This window comes from Herpailurus yagouaroundi, unplaced genomic scaffold (genome assembly GCF_014898765.1).
Source record: "Herpailurus yagouaroundi ecotype Mexico unplaced genomic scaffold, PumYag 188, whole genome shotgun sequence".
Classification (NCBI taxonomy): domain Eukaryota; kingdom Metazoa; phylum Chordata; class Mammalia; order Carnivora; family Felidae; genus Herpailurus; species Herpailurus yagouaroundi.
Window position 1 is genome coordinate 25,316,039 of NW_024412419.1, and position 17,828 is coordinate 25,333,866.

Below are 17,828 nucleotides of genomic sequence, written 5' to 3' on the forward strand. Positions count from 1 at the left end.
CAGGAGGGCCTGCCAGGCCCCTTAGGGATCACCTTGTTAACTATCTTAGTTATTAAAATAAGGAAATAGGGTTTGGCCAAGCTTTCCTGGTTGTTTATTGGGAGAACTAGCTTTGCTGGCCAGCAGATGTGGCCTCCCGTGATATTACAGAATTTTTTATTCCAAACGGTTCCTGCAAAGCAAACAGCAGTGCATGGTAGTGAAGTAGTCCCCTGAGAATTCGGGGATGAAGACAGAAGCAAGACTCAACTCAGGGTGGCCTGGGCCCCAAGCAGTGCTTCCAACCAGGCTCTGGGTTTTGAAAGTGCAGGCTTACTCAGCTTAATGAGTTTCCCTGTTTTGTCCCCAGTCAGAGCCTTTTATATGCAAATCTGAATCAGGACTCTCCTCGGAAGGAGGGATCAGTGAGACACAAACAGATTATGTTTGTAGATTATGTTCCCATCACCCAATGTGCTAAGTATTGAGTCCTCCCACAGGTGTCACGCACAAAAACACGGTTTAAGTCCAGCTGGATACAGGTGGGGCAATGCGAGAGAATGTGCTCAATGACTATCCAGATGATGCCACCTGGGGGTCAGCCAAATTCTGTTTCTTTCCCAGGACAAACAGGGCAGTTGGCAGGTCATAACCCAACTAGAACTCCAGAGGGAGAATGTCTGTGTTTACTCTGGTTAGCTTGGGTTCAAGCATAACAGCTAGAACTCAGTCTCCCTAAGAAGAGAATCACATCTCAAAGATGACCCAACCTTAGCAGCCACAGAGGCACAGGCAGGGACTGTGAAGCAGCTGTTGGGGTAGAAGGAACCACCTGAATCTCTGAAGTGATCAGTCTTGTGGTTAACCCAGATTTTTCAACTTTGTTCTTGTAATTATTAAGCTAGAGCATTTGAAAACAAAAGGCAAGGTCTGGGCCCCATTCCTTCCTTCTGCAAATATTAAACATGTCCTACGTGTCAGAAGTTGAACATGGGTGGAAAAGGTAATGGGATTCCTCCCATCAGAGTATCCCTTAATGTCAACATTAAGCAAAAGATCCTGTCATTGTAGGAAATATGCAAAGCTGAGATGATCTTCTCTTAGGGAGTCAACTCATCCCTTGCCCCAGTTTTCCTTAAAGCTTAACCTTGGACCATTTGCTCTGGTGGGAGGCTCAGCATCTGAAAATTAAGATGCTCTCTGGGGAAATTCATATGCTCACTCAGGTTTGGACCACCACCTTGGTCCAAAGCCCCGGGAGGTCACCAATCACACCCTACCTACCTGTTTCCTAGATGAGCGCATCTGATGTCAGCAGTATTCCAGGTCAGGACTGGCTCAGCAGCAGCAGCTTTGTGGGATGGAGAGTGGCAGAGGAGGGTGGCAGGTGAGTCAGCCCTGTGGCAGCGTCCCAGAGTTCCGGGTTCTTCCCTCAGGCTCTTCCTTATATGCGCTCACCAGGTAGTGCCCCACCTTAGTTAAACAATGTCTCCTGGACCAAGCCTCAGGGCCTCCTGGAGGGAGGACAGTGAGTTTAACTGCAAAGTCTTCCAGACACTTCTTGGCCCAAGCTGACTGTCTCCTCCCAATCCTGGCTCACTTCCTGGAGCCCCCAGCTGAAGGTACAATTTCTTGGCTGCTGGATTGTGTTTCTCTCATTGTTTCCAGATATTTCAGTTTCCTTGTTTCACTACGGGAATCAAATGGGTGTTTCTACAGAAACCCCCTTGAAGCACAGAGGAAGTGCTAAGAAGCTCCAGGAAGCAGCCCTTCTTGCGCCTCATTCTCACACAGGATGTGTGGTTGCCAGGTGTTGTACATCCAGAGGGCCCACTCAGAGTAAATCACATCACCTGGGCTTTCTGTTGGCGAGACCATCTTCTTTCCCCAGATAGGTCTCAGCACACAATAACGCTTGGGCGTGGGCAAGGTCTCTGCATCATCACTGCTTAATGGATTGGGGAGAAAGGGTCAAGGTGCTTCCTGACTCCAGAACCCCGAGAGCCCAGCTCACCCTGTGTTGTAGGTGAGAATGGTAAAGTAGGGAAAGCAAGAAAAAATGTGGAAATCACCAGGAACCGATGTGACTGGATGCATCCCCAAACTGTCATGGCAGGCAACAGAGGGATTTAGAACCCGGAAGGAAGATTAGAGCACTGGAAAGTGTGGCTGAGTCCGTGGCCCCTGGGAAGTAGCCAGGTAGATGTGGAGGGGTCCCTCCGGTGACTGGAAACTCCACAATTCTTAGCTATCTGACTTGGGCAAGTCCTTTCCCTTCTGAAGCTTGGTTGACTAATCTGTGAAGTGAGGGTTATGACCCTTGCTTAGCTTCCTTCATATTTATTTACAGGGACACCTGAACCCCAGGGAACACACTCTGCTAGAACTTTCACTATAAATACAGTCTGTAATAAACACACTATTTTATGAATATAATTAATGAATAAATAGACCTCAATCTGTGTGTGTGTGAGCAACATGATTTTACTAATAGGGTATGCAATCAAAAACATTTGAAAGCCATAGTTTCCAAAAATATGGTGTGAAAATGCTTTAGAAGGCCCTTCTCACATAAGCATATCTTGAGACAGAGCCTAAAGAAAAATAACTTGGAGTTTTCCTGCTTACTGATGATGATTTCGTCTTCTCCCATTTCATCAAATAGTTGTCCCCCACCCCCTCAGACCAGGCACTGTTGCCCCAGAGGCATTCTTTGGGAGTATTGAGTTACAAGGGGAACTGTTTCCCAAAGGAGAGTTCTCGGTACCAGGAGACAAGAGCTGTGGGTGATAGTTGTGCTGTGAGAACGGGCGAGTGGGGCTCTGGAAAGAACACTTGTATCAAATCCAAGGGACCGTTTTCTTTTGGGGCTTTGTTGGCTCTTTGGTGTTCTCTCTCCTCATTCACATGTGCTCTTTAGAAGCCAACCCTCGGGGATTTGTGTGTTTCAGAGAAATCCAGGGGATTTAAACTGGGTGACCCTGAGTCATAATTTTCTAGCTGGTCTTCCTCCAGGGCAGAAGGAAGTGTGTCATGCCCCTCAAATCCTTTCCACGAAAGACAGTTGGCATCAGCTCTGAGATGCAGTTCTTTGGTCCCCAAGTAGGCCCCAGCTCCTCTTGCACGGAGTCAGAATGGCCTACAGGACGTGAGATGGTCACTGTGTCACAAGGCCCAACCATGCCTCCACCATCACTGCCGAGTGCACAGACCCTGCTGTAGCTGCTCATGCCTGGGCCACCGGGGCTATGCCTCCAGTGCCCACTGGACGTAAGAAATGCAGCCATCAGCCCAGGGCTGTAGTCACCCGCTCTTCCTCTGCCAGTGTCATGGTGTCCTGGCCATCCCTGAGGCTGCTGCCCACACCCCTGTGGCTGACACCTCCAGCTCTCAGTGTCCTACAGAACTGGCAGAGCAATTGCTCTTTTTTGCAACCTCCTCTGAGCCAGGAGAAAATCTGAGACAAACTGGGCTCAGGGTCTCCTTCCATGCTTTGTGAACCCAGGCTACATAGTCCTTGAACTAGTCTTGCCCATGGAGAGTCTACTCTCCCTTGGAATGACTTGTTTCTCTGGAGAATCCTCATTCATTCACGTAGACACTTCGGAGTGCTCCCTCTGGCCAATGTCTAGAGACACCTCAAGATACCAGCTCCTGGGACACACGGTTCTTCCTGGCTCCCTCCTCTGCTGCTGCTTCCCCTTCTCTCTTTCTTCCCTCTACCTCTCTATTCTAGGTCTCTGGCTACTTCCCTCCCCACCATCATTCCAGGCACCATGCAAGGTCCAGGAGACACAGCAGCAAAGCCAGTGCACATGGCAAGCCCTGGCTGCTTAGAGTCTAGTGAGAGAGACACACATGAAACCAGTAGCCACAAAATGAATTGGAGGATTTTACTTGTGACCAGAGGGGTAGGGGGGTGTGCACATCTATGAGAACCTAAAGCAGGGAAACCTCATCTCCATCGAGGAGTCACGGGAGGCCCCCTATGGAGGGACAGATGGAAGAGGACCCCACCAAGAGAAGAGAGTGGTAGAGGTGGTCCAGGTAGGCATCAGAGTGGTGAGAGAGTACAAATCCCAGAGGACAGCTTGATGAATGTTTCATGACATGAAACCCATGTTATTAGCACCCAGGTGAAGAGAAAGGGCATTACCAGGACCCCAGAGCCCCCTTTGTACCTTTACCCATCACAATCCTCCAGGATATCCCCAAGATAAACTGTCTACCATCCTGTTCATTTTGATAAGTTCCATCCTGTTGTTTTTTTTTTTTTTAATAAGAAAACAAATACAGCATTGATTTAGGGGATTAAATCAAATGCCCCTGAAAAATATGCCAGGGGACTGTTGTGGCAAGCCAAACAGGCATTCAGAGTGTTTGCCACATAGTTAAAAGATCATCTGACAGATTTCATTATCTTTACATTCCTCTGTGGGTAGAAAAAATCAAGTCAACAAAGTGAGTTGATGTGTGTTAGTGCCAAAAAGTATGAAGTGGCCGGAGGCTCACCTAGCTTGAGTTTGCTGTGCAACGGACTGTGTTCTGGATGGATTATGAACTGCCCCAGTCATATTCTTAGGCTCAGAGAAATAGGTGAAAAATCCAGCATTATCTTCAAGAGAAGCATTATAAGCCCACAAGTTTTCAAATCACAGTGTCCTTGCCCTACCACTTACTGATTATGGAATTTTAGAGAACGTACTTAACTCTAAGCCTGCTTCCTCAACTCCAAAATGGCCTAGATAATAGAATCTAACTCAGCAGACATCATTGAGGATGAAAAAAGCAAAGACAGGTAAATTGCTTCATGCTAAGTCTGGTACACAGTAACTGCTCATTAAATGGGGGCCATGATTTAGTAAAAGCGGACATAGTTCTCTGCTGGTGGAAGTTTAGGAGAGCTAGTTTGGAAGAGAGTGGGGACTTCTCAGGTGGAAACCAGAGGCATGTAGAGGAAGGACCAGATGATAGCCCAGATCAGAAAAGGACAGCCTGATGCTGACAAAGGGAACATCCAGAGACCAGCGAGGGAAAAGGAACTCATTTTCACTTGTTTCTTAAAGCTCTGTTTCAATAACAAGTCAGTCAACACATGGTTAAGTATTGCCTGGAGAAACCAACAGAGACTGGCACGACACATTTGTTTCTGGTGTTGCCACATGTTGCTGAATTGAGAAAGACAGAAGCATTTGGCCAAGGAGAAATGAGCTCTGCTACTGATGTGGAAACCTTAGTAATGGGTGCGCTGAAAAAGAAAATGAACCCCTTCCCTGCCTTCTGATGTGGTGGCTGTGCTGGAGAGGGCCTGGAGAGGCCCAGGTCCCATTGTGCTGAAGGAGCAGGAAGACAACACTCTGGGAGACGTGTGTGCACATCAGGACAGGGTTATTGGGTGATTGCTATGCCTCCTTCAGTGTTCCAGCATCCCTCAGGGTGAGCTCCTTTGGTGAGCACCCAGGTCCGTGAAAGTCTAAGGTGGGCACTGTCGTTGCAGCTTGAGGAGGATGCACAGACCAGGACTGTTCTGGGACTATACATGGGTGAGGAGACGGGAGATAGGACTGCCTTTGCTACTTCCTTCTTTGACTGCATCTCCAGGAAACAAGTTCTCAGGAATTTGAGGCAAGAAGGCTTAGGTGAGCCAACACATGGGGGTGGGTTAGGGAGGGTTGGAGTAAGTTGTATTGCCTACTTTCATTCTTTAGCTAAGCCGGGGCCTTGTGGAAAACCTATCCTTTCTCCTGAAGGGAAGAAAATGGGGTGGAGTAGGGACAAGTAAAATAATAAGTGCACAAAGTTAGTGCAGAATGGCCTAAAGACAGAGGAAGGGCATTTGGTACACAGGTGGGGAAATGTCACACTTGCCAAGGAAGTTGGTGACCAGTCTCTGGGGTGAGCAAATGTTGGGGAGGAGCAGGGGGCGTGCCCAGAATAAAGGACCAACAAGCAGGTTCTTGCAGGGACTAGGAATCCATCAGATCTGAATCACCAAATTCACATTGGGCTGTAGTGGGACCACTTAGTTTTCAGTCAGTTGCCTTGAAAAGAGGACCTCAGACCCACCCAATGGGAGAGACCCTTGGGACCCTCTAAGAAAATGATCCGCAGAGTCAGGTTAAACAAGTGCAGCTTCCTCCTATGGATTTCTGGGCTTCTCCATCTGTCCTCCAACATAATAACAAGAAAACTAATTGAAAAGGATGTCTAAGGTCATTTGGGGGGTACCAATAGAAGAGGATGTCCAGAAGAGACTTGTCTCCATCTAAGCCAGTCTTGAATGTGACAAAAATACTGTAACAGGGCAGATAAATGAATCCCCAGAAGGAAAGAGGAAAATAGGCAGGAGCCTTAGAGAAGAAAGAAAGGGGACACCTTGGGGCCTGAAGTAGCCGAGGATCCTCGTGAGATCCTTTACAGGGCTGTTAACTGTCCACTGACACACCATCTATGAAAGATAATCAAAATAATTTCATTAATATGGATCCTGGCACCATTACAAGGTAATGAAATGAGGAAGTTAAAACTGCCAAGTGTTACTGTGTACGAGGAATTCAGAGATGCTTCATAAAGATCAGACTGTAGCCAAGCTCAGATATGCCAGTGATGATTACAGAAAGCCAACAAGGGAGGTCAAAGAAATAGTTGTGCCTCCTTGATAAGAAGATGCTACTGTGAGGTTGCCTACAAACCTATTAATATCTATTTTTATCCATCCTAGAGCCATATTTGTATCTCGAGAGGACAATCGTTGGACAATGGGCTGAGCTAAAGATGAATACAGAGTGCTCCGTTGCAAATTCTAAGTCTGAACAATCAAGCTTTATTCATTTCTTGTTTGCTCATCATATTAACCTTTTATTATGCAAAGCTGTCAGTTCAACTGCACAATGCAAAAAAAAAAAAAAAAAAAAAGAATATTGGGGACAACTCACAAGCGATGTTTACCATAGCTGATGAAAGGAAAAAAAGTTTCTAGCAGATTCTAGAAAGAATCTGCTGAAGAGGATTCTCCTGCTCATCCTCGGATCCTTGTTGGCAAGCTGATCTGCTCATCGGGGACCCTGAACTGACTCCTACTCTAGTGTGTGCTGGAAAGGGTTCCTTTCCTTTAGAGGAGGCAAAATTTTCACGCCAGTGAACTCATGCATGAGAGAAACTCTCTCAGGCAGTGAGCTCTCAATGGTGGTTCTCAAACTTAGACACACAGAATTCACTGGGGGAGGGTGTTGTTACAAAATGTAGAGTTTTCTGTGGGGCCCAAGAATCCGCAGGTTAACCGGCATCCCAGGAGACTGCGTTGAGGATCAATCCCTGTGGTGACCCTGGTGGCCGCTGGTCTACTGCTTAGAAAAGGCCACCCCCGGGGCGCCTGGGTGGCGCAGTCGGTTAAGCGTCCGACTTCAGCCAGGTCACGATCTCGCGGTCCGTGAGTTCGAGCCCCGCATCGGGCTCTGGGCTGATGGCTCAGAGCCTGGAGCCTGTTTCTGATTCTGTGTCTCCCTCTCTCTCTGCCCCTCCCCCGTTCATGCTCGGTCTCTCTCTGTCCCAAAAATAAATAAACGTTGAAAAAAAAAAAGAAAAAAAAAGAAAAGGCCACCCCCTCCTCACATGCACACATGGACCCTGCCAGGACACTAGTGCTGTCAGAGGGTCATTGGGCCTTCACAGGGTCAGGAGGTAGGGCTGCCTCCTGTGAGCACGCCAGGGGCCCTAGAAGGGATCTTCAGTGGTAAGTCAGGGCCTTCTGGTCACAGTAAACTTGTAGAGCAGATTTTAGGGGCAGTTGTTAGACGGCCCTGCCTACCCACCACTGTTAGCCAAATGATTCTCAATCCTGACTATGCGTTAGCATCACCTGCAAAGATTTTTTTTTAATTATTCTCCCCCAAATCAGTCAAGTCAGACACCTGGGGTTGAGTGAGGGTGCTCCTGGCAGTCATATATTTTAAAAGATCCTTGAATGATTCTAAAGTGCAGCCTGGATTGAAAACCATGGGTTTAGTCTTGCTCTTAGCTCCTTGGGTCCTTCTCTCCTTCTCCCTCACGGGTAAGGGCATTTCCAATTGCTCAGTGCATGAACTACCCCCTCTGACTACTGAAAGGCCCCAACTCTTCCACCCCATCCAGCCTGCTATTTCTCAGAGCGCTAGATCCCCCCAACCCCAGGCCTCTCTGCAGAGAAGACCCTCTTCTCTCAGTGTGGTACTAGGGGAGGATGCTAGTCTTCAGGAGTCCTGGAAGGAAAATGTATATTTCTGTATCTCCTTCATTCATACCATGCAAATGATTAATGGTCTCAGGTCTTAAGGCAAGTTCCCTGAGAAACAGATTCTGAGAAGGAGATTTATGTGCAGAAGGTTTACTGGGGAATGCTATTGGGGTCAGTGCCTGTGAGGCAATGAAGAAAGAAATACTGGGAAGAGGGAGGCACTGGGCAGAAGGGCAGAGGTTGTTGCAACAAAGGTCACAGAACACCCCATGGTGGTCTAGACTCTGGATGGACCTTAAGAAGGATTCCACTTTACATGAATAGACGTTTTTCCAAAGAAGACATCCAGATGGCTAACAGACACATGAAAAGATGCTCAACATCACTCATCACCAGGGAAATAGAAATCAAAACCACAATGAGATACCACCTCACACTGGTCAGAATGGCTAAGAAGAACAACACAGGAACAACAGGTTTTGGCAAGAATGTGGAGAAAGAGGAACCCTCTTGCACTGTGGGTGGAAATGCAAACCGATGCAGCCACTCTGGAGAATAGGATGAAGGTTCCTCAAAAAGTGAAAAATAGAACTATCTTTGATGCGCCTAGGTGGCTCAGTCATTTAAGCATCTGACTTTTGCTCAGGTCATGATCTCAAGGTTTGTGGGTTTGAGCCCTGCATCGGGCTTTCTGCTGTCAGCACAGAGCCTTCTTTAGATCCTCTCTCTGCCTCTCCCCTCTCCCTGCCCTACTCTCTCCCTCAAAAAAATAAATAAACATTAAAAAAAAATAGAGGGTCACCTGGATGGCTCAGTCAGTTAAGCATCTGACCCTTGATTTTGGCTCAGGTCATGCTCTCAAAAGTTGTGAGGGCCCTGCATGGAATTCTCTCTCTCTCCCTCTCTCTGCCCCTACCTCTCTCATGCCCTCTCTCTAAAATAAATGAACATTAAAAAAAAAAAAAAAAAGAACTGCCCATGATCCACCAATTGCATTACTAGGTATTTACCCAAAGGACACAAAAATACAGATTAGAAAGGATATATGAACCCTGATGATTATAGCAGCACTATCAACAATAGCCAAATTATGGAAAGAGCCCAAATGTCCACTGACTGATGAATGGATAAAGAAGATGTGGGGTATACACACACACACACACACACACACACACACACACACACACATACACACGAATATTAGTCACCAAAAATAATGAAATCTTGCCATTTGCCACGACGTGGATGGAGCTAGAATGTATCATGCTAAGTGAAATAAGTCAGAGAAAGACAAATACCATATGATTTCACTCATATGTGGAATTAAGAAACAAAACAGATGAACATATGGAGGGGAGAGGGAAACCAACAATAAGAAACTCTTAGAGAACAAACTGAGGATTGATGGAGGGAGGTGGGGAGATGGGCTAGATGGGTAATGGGTATTAAGGAGGGCATTTGTTGTGATGAGCTCTGGGTGTTGTAAGTGATGAATCACTGAATTATACTCCTGAAAACGATATTGCACTGTATGTTACTTAACTGGAATTTAAATAGAAATCTGAAAAGAAAAAAAAAAAAAAGAATTGTTGCACTTTGAAGCATGAAGGCAAGCCTTTTATATCCCCTATATGGACCAGTAACTGGATGTAGGCTGCCTTTGGGGAGGCAATGTGACCTTGGAATGGGTGACTCTTCAGTCAAGGACAATTCAGGGCAATACCTGGAGTCTCCCTACTTGACTGAGAGCCACCAGCTGTCAACATGCAGCAGGTAAGGGAGTGACATGTGGGACTGAATGTCTCAGCCCCGAACCAGGATCTACCTGTCATACCACTTCACCCACTGTACCAACCATACTCAAGGTCTTTATTTTTTGAGAGAAATTTTCAGTAGAAATGAATATCTTACTACTTTGCTTGAGGAAGAGAGGCTTCTCCATGGCCTTGAGAGGCCACTTGAGTGTGATATAAAAATCTCTGGATTTGGATCAGAATCCCAGCTTGGACCCTTACTTATTTTAGGTAAGACATTAAAATCTCTAGGCCTCCATTAATTTGTCTTTGCAATGGGGTTGATCCATAAGTACCTTGCAGAGTTGCTGAGCATTAAATGCAGTGGGTGTGCAGTATCTGGGGCAGTGGAGTTTGTGTGAGCTGGGTTTTGCCCACCTGAGCTGTCTCTCTCTACAGGACACTTAGGAAAAGACTTGTCTCCAATTCATGCTGCGTGTCTTGGTAGCTGAGATGCTGAGAGAACCCCGGTGCTATCCCTGGGGAGACAGTTGCACCATGTTTGGTCCCAGACTTGCTCACTTCTCAGATCCTCACTCTTCTCACTGGAGTACCAACAAATGCCTTGTCCAGTTTGTCTTTAATTGGTGGCCTGGCAGGAGGGCTTGGAATCTGAGTGGAGTGTTGTAATAGTAAACAAGACTCCCCCCTGGATCTGAAGAAATCTCAAAGTCAAGGTGAAAGACAACCACCAGTGAGGACAAAGAACTGACTCAAATTGGATTTCTGCTTCATCAGTGGGGTTGCCAGTCCCCTAAATGATATTCATTATGAAGTTGACTAATAACCAACCTTAGCAAAAGGCTGTGAGACTATAAAAAAAAATGAGACTCAAAATAATATATTCAATATGATTTCCACTATGTTTTACAATGGTTCAGGAAAATTCTGGAAGCAAAAATGTCAAGATGTCACGATAACTGCCTCTGCATGGTAAGACTGTGGCTGATTATATTCATGCCTTCTTTACATGTTTCTATAGTTTAATTTTTTTCCATGAGGAGCAGGGGGTGGAGAAAGAAAAGGAAAAAGAAAATAGAAAATGTGCTCCCACCAGTGGAAAGGCACATGCCAGTGTTTCCCACCAGCTTCTCTCACAGATGATGATGGGCCTGTGGGGTGGGAGGAGGGGTGTGCAAACCTGGGTGTCTGTCTCACTTCCCCAGGGCTCAAAATGTCTGTGTGAGGAGATATTAGCAAAGCAGACACTTGTGCTAATAAGCACTTGGGAGCTTGGCTGCTGCATGTTTGGGGGGAGACTTGTTGTCAGCTGCTGGCTGCCTGTGTGGGTGTGTTTCCTGGCCCTCACTGGATAATTTTGTCACCAGGGACAACATTTGTTGTTCTACATGAGCAGCTCTCCCAGAGAGACAGAGGGAGGGCCACTGTTGGTCAGGTACCAGGGCTGAGGCAGAAGAGTAAGAAGGCTGGTATACCAGATGTGTGAGGAGATGGGAAGCTGTAAGTAGCACTAAGGGGCATGCAGAGTCCCAAGGTAGTGAGGACGGGGCTTGGATGGGCCCTGGTAAGTCCCATCTGTCTCAAAACATAGTCCAGTTCCTGGTGTTAGAGAAGGCAGTTCGTTAGGTTCTAACAGGATACCTGGAGGCCAGCAAAGAGGAAGACAGGGCCAGCTGTCGGGGAAGAGGCCGGTCCTGGAAGTACTCGAAAACAAAACCACAAGAAGCCAGATCAAACCAGACACGCCCAAGATGGTGGGTGACGTAGCAGGTAACCCCTAAACAAATAAGGAAGAAAAAGCATGAAACTCTACTTCCAAGACATCCCACCCCAAGTCATGAATATTTGATCCTCTTGTTAACAACCGGCAGTATTTTTTTTTTTTTTAGAGAGAGACAGAGAGAGAGAGCAGGGGAGGGGCAGAGAGATAGAGGAAGAGAGAATCCCAAGCAGGGTCCACACTGTCAGTATGGAGCCCCAATGTGGGGCTCGAACTCACAAATGGTGAGATCATCACCTGAACTGAAACCAAGAGTCAGAGGCTTAACCATATGAGCCATCCAGGTGCCCCAACAACTGACAATACTTGTAGAGAAATCTGATAGGAACTCGAACCCCGCCAGTGCATGAAGCTCTCACTCTCTCTCTCTCTCTCTCTCTCTCTCTCCCACTCTCACATCTCAAGAGTGTACTTCTGCTTTAATAAACTTTCCTGCTTATATTTCTCACCTGCTGTGCTATGTCTATTTTTTAATTCTTTCCCATAATGAGACCAAGAGCCTGACACATTTGGGACAGGCTGGGTTGAGGCTTCAGGGCCCAGGGTCTCCCCAGCTCAACTGGCAACACTGTGAGCCTTGGGACCTTTGGGGACAGATATTTTCACTGGTTTCAAGTGTTTTTCAAATATTTAACCCATTGAGAGAATCCTTAGCAGAGAGCCAGACACGTGGGGAACGGACATCAAATGGGTAGGTGCTGATGAAGGGGAAGAGAGATTTTAGAGCTGGAAGACAGTCTTAAGATCACCTTGTCTTGCCCCTTTGATTTACAGGGGAGAAGTTGAGCCCCAGAGATGTTAATAATGAACCTGGAGTGACCCCTATCTGAATCAAGACCAACATTCTGCAAGGGTAGACTGTTGGAATGTGTTGTGAGTTGAATTATCTGACCTGGAATAGGGTATGTTGGAATCCTATCCCCCAGTACCTCGGAATATGACCTTTATTTGAAGAGATGGACTTCATAGAAGTGTGTAAGGCACACTTCTGTGTGTAAGGCAAAGCACAACTCTGAACCCACCTGAAGAGCCCTGGCCTGGAAATGGGAAGATGGAATAGATTAGTCATTCTGAATATAATTTTTCTTAAAAAAAAAATCAGTGGAACTGTTTCTTCAAATTTTAATTGGAAGGCCAAATAAATAAAAATTAATAATTAAAAAAAATGCGTTGTTCTGTTTAAAAGTAAGCAAAAGACTTGAACAGATATTTCTCCAAAGACGATATATTAATGGCTAATAAGCACAAGAAAAGATAATCAACATTATTAGTCATCAGGGAAATGCAAATCAAAACCACAATGATACCACTTCATACTCACACGAGTAGCTATTATACATAAAAAAAAGAAAATACCACATATTGACAAGGACTTGGGAAAACAGAAGCCTTGTACACTGCTGGTGGGAACGTAAAATAGTGTGGCCACTATAGAAAACAGTCCAGAAAACACTAAAGAAAGCAGCTGCTCAAAAAATTAGATACAGAATTATCATATGACCCAGGAATTCTGCTTCTGGGTATATATCCAAAAGAATTGAAACCAGGGACACAAACAGATATTTGTTCACGGCAACATTATTCACAATAGCCAAAGAAGGAAGTAACCCAAATGTCCAGTGATGAATAAATGGATTTTATTTTTTTAATTTTAATGTTTATTTTTGAGAGTGAGAGAGAGCGAGAGCATGCAAGCAAGGGAGGGGCAGAGAGAGAGGGAGACACAGAATACGAGGCAGGCTCCAGTCTCTGAGTCGTCAGCACAGAGGCCGTCACAGGGCTCGAACCCACAAACCTTTATATCATGACCTGAGCCGAAGTCAGAAGTCAGATGCTTAACGGACTGAGCCACCCAGGCACCCCTAGATTTTTAAAATGTGGTACATATACACAACATAATAGTATTTAGTCTTTTTTCTGAGAATGTTTATCATGAAGAGATATTGAATTTTGTAAAAGCCTATTGCTCAACAGAGAATTTTATTTTTTTTTTTTTTTTTTTTAGTATTTGGTCTTAAAAAGAAAGACAATTCTGACACTTGCTACAACACAGATAAACCTTTAGACTTTATGCTAAATGAAATAAGCCAGTCATGAAATAACAAATACCATATGGTTTCACTTGTATGAGTACACAGAGTTGTCAATTTTATGACATGTATATGTTAACATACACACACACACACACACACACACACACACACACACAAGCTGCTCTCATGGAATTGTTGAATTTATTTTTATGTGTTTGGGCTTCCAAATAAGTTTCACTCCTTGTACCCCACCCTAGAGGTGAAGTCCCTGAAGTGCCACAGAGAGATCTGAAGGAAATAGATCTAAGAAACCCTGGACTCCTAGATCCAGAAGCTTGTTCCACCTCTCACCTCACAGGAGTTCATGACCTCTGCCGACCTTTCCCTTCTAGGGGCATTTTACCTCTGCGATATGTCATCAAATACTGTAAACTGGAACTTTCTTTCTCCACCCTGTCCTCCCCTTCCTTCTTCTCTAGTTAATAAATACAGGGTTTCATTTTCCAAGCTACAAGTCCATTCAAAGAATTATAAAGAAAACGCCCTTTCTTAAGAAATTCACTATCAAAAGTGAAAATCCTTCACAAAACTATTCTTCCTATGCAAACAAGATCATAAAAACAGATGCATCTTATTTCTAAAAAATACTTATGTCAACAGGAAATATGTATTTGTTTTTGAGTCTGGTTAACCATTTAGGTAAAAGATCCCACCTCAATTAACCAGATTGATCACAGCAGGACCTTCAAACAGTTTGATCTTGAACCTTCAGGGATTTGTGTAATTTAAAGGTATGCTTTTTCCTGGTTGATACTGGGATAAAATTGGCTGTGGACTGTGGGATGAAAGTAATTTCTCTCATTTTCAGAATTTTATGTGAGAATGAAGCTTCTAGAAGTTTTCATAGCAAGGATTTTTCTGTTAAAACAAAAGGAGTGAGGAAGTCAACCTAAGCATGATAACTCAGAGAGCTGTGATCTACTTACATAATTTTTTGAGACAAACTATGATTTTTAGTTTTTAATCATTTATTTTTTATTTTATTGTATTTGGTTTTATCTCATTTTATTTTTTCAATAAGATTTGGTAAGATTTTGCTAGACTTAATTTGGGCACAGGTTGGAAACTTGCAGATTTCCCAATGTGCACTGGTCCATTTTTGCAACTTATTTTAAAAATGTATTATTTAGGGGCACCTGGGTGGTCAGTTGGTTAAGCGACTGACTTCAGCTCAGGTCATGATCTCAGGTTCATGAGTTCAAGCCCAGAATCAGGCTCTGTGCTGATAGCTCAGAGCCTGGAGCCTGCCTCAGATTCTGTCTCCCTCTTTCTCTGTTCTTCTCTTGCTCACTCTCTGTCTTTCTCTCTCTCTGTCAAAAATAAATAAACATTAAAAATGTATTTTTTTAAGCTAGTTGGGTCCTTGGGAAACAAATATGCAGATAGTAAGAAACAGCACTGGTTAACATGCAGGCAATCTCTTTTTCACTGTTAGATTATCTTCTTTGTGATGATTCCAGGTGTTTGGGTTAGTCCATATGTGTATAATCCTTTAAATGGAGAGTCTGCTAAAGAGAACTTTGTTTTGGAGAACACTAATTGAAAGGGGTTATAAGGCATCATGGTAGAATAAGATGTCCCTCATTTTTGTTCCCCCTGCCAAAAAAAATAATTCAGCACCTATCCAGGGACAAAGGTGCCCTTGTGGAAGATATGGGATCCAGTACCATACACCAAGAAAATTGGGAGAAGCCTTGCCTACCTGTACACTAGGAAATATGCATACAGATCTTGGTCCTGGTTGTGGTACCTGCAGTGGCCCATGAATTGGCTCCAGTCCCTCTTAGCTGTAGTCTGAAAATCTGTGAAAATTTGGAAAACTGTTGTAGACAATCACCCACTGACAAGACAGTCTTTGTGGAAGTCCAGGTTTCCAGAGTAGAAGCTCTGAGACACTATTGGAGAAAAAAAGGAAGGAAGGAAGGAAGGAAGGAAGGAAGGAAGGAAGGAAGGAAGGAGAAGGAAAGAAAGCAAGAAAGAAAGAAAGAAAGAAAGAAAGAAAGAAAGAAAGAAAGCAAAAGAGTTTGGACACATTGGAGAATGCTGTTAGTAAAGACTGGAGGAAATGAAGTCTACTTCAAATATGAAGGCAGCAATGCAAAATTTTAAGGAACACGAAAACTCAAGGATACATGATACCACCAAAGGATCAAAATAATATTCCAGTAATCAAGCCCAAAGACATGGAGATCTGTGATTTATCTGGTAAAGAATCCAAAAGAGCTATTTTAAGGAAACTCAATGATCTACAAGAAAACATAGAAAGACAATTCAATAATGTTGGGAAAACAATAAACAAATGAGAATGAGAAGTTAACAAAGAGATAGAAATCACAGAAGAGGACCAAACAGAAATTCTGGAGCTAAAGAATACAATGAATGATGTGAAAGTGCAATAGAGAGCACCAACAGAAGAATGGGTCAAGCATAAAAAGGAATCTGTGAGATAGAAGACAGAACTTTGAAATTATCCAGTCCAAGAGGGACAAAGGAAAAAGAATGAAAAAGAGTAAAGTAAGCCGACATGATCAGTAGGACAACTTCAGATGAACCAATTTGCAAATTATTGGAGTTCCAAAAAAAGAAGAGAGAGAAGAGGAGGCAGAAAGCTTATTTAAAGAAACGATGGCTGAGAACTTCCCAAATCCGGGGCAAGACTTGGATATCCAAGTTTACAAAGCTCATAGGTCACCAAACAAAATAAAATTAAAGGGATTCTCTCCAAGCCACTCTAAAATAAAACTGTCAAAAATCAAAAGCAGAGAATCTTAAAAACAGCAAGAGAAAAAAAAAAAAAAAAGCTTGTAACTTACGAGGTAACCCCCATAGGGTTATTAGTGGATGTCTCAGTAGGAACCATACAGGGTAGGAAAGTGTGGGATAATATATTCAAAGTGCTGAAGGAAAAAATCCTGCCAACCAAAAAATTCCATCAAAGTTATCCTTAGAAATGAAGGACAGGTAAAGACTTTCCAAGACAAAAAAAAAAAAAAAAAAAAAAAAAGATGGAATTCATTCATCACCACTAAATCTGCCATAAGAAATGCTGAAAGGAGTTCTTCAAGCTGAAATGAAAGAACACTAATCAGTAACATGAAAACTTATGAAAATATACAATACACTGATAAAGGTAAGTAAATGGTCAAATTCAAAATACCCTAATACTATAATACAGTGCTGTATCAATCACTTAACTCTAGCATAAAAGTTAAAGGACGAGCATAATAAAAAATATCTATAGCTATAATAATTTGTTAGTGGATACACAGCATAGAAAGAGATAAGTTGTGACACCAAAAATGTAGTGTTTTTATATGTGATTGTTATCACATTGTTATCAGTATAAAATAGACTGCTGTATCTATAAGATATTTTATACAAGCCTCATGGTAACTATGAAAAGAAAACCCATACAATATTCACAAAAGGTTAAGAGAAGAGAATCAAAGTATTACACTATGAAAAAATCAACTCATAAAGGAAGGCAGCAAGAGAGAAAGAAAAGAAGAAAAGAACTACAAAAAGCTAGAAAATAATTAATAAGATGGCAAAATAAATCCTGACTAATCAATAATTACTTTAAATGTAAATGGATTAAATTACCCAATGAAAAGGCTGAATAAATTAAAAAACAAAAAGATCAAATTATATGCTGCTACAAGAGATTCACTTTAGCTTTAAGGACACATATAGGTTCAAAGTGAGGGGATGGAAAGAGATATTCCATTCAAATGGAAATCAAAAGAGTGAGGGTAGCTAGCTATACTTTTATCAGACAAAATAGACATTAAGCCGAAAATGGTAACAGGAGATAAAGTCATTCTATAACGATAAAGGGGCCAATTCATCAACATGATATAACATAAAATAAACAACCTGACTTTACACCTCAAAGAACTATAACAAGAACAAACTAAGCTCAAAGTTAGCAGGAGGAAGAAAATCATAAAGACCAGAGTGGGGAAGAAAGAAAGAAAGAAAGAAAGAAAGAAAGAAAGAAAGAAAGAAAG

The 17,828-nt window shown here is 43.5% G+C and overlaps 1 protein-coding gene across 1 annotated transcript in view; it reads right to left on the bottom strand.

The window, feature by feature from the left end:
* CAPN13 (calpain 13) overlaps window positions 1-1,503 on the bottom strand; it is an 81,422-nt gene extending 79,919 nt beyond the window's left edge. The window contains exon 1 of the mRNA XM_040496877.1: window positions 1,264-1,503. The gene's annotated coding sequence lies outside the window, so the exon portion shown is untranslated. The remainder of the gene's footprint in view (window positions 1-1,263) is intronic.
* Between the last annotated feature and the right edge of the window lie 16,325 nt (window positions 1,504-17,828).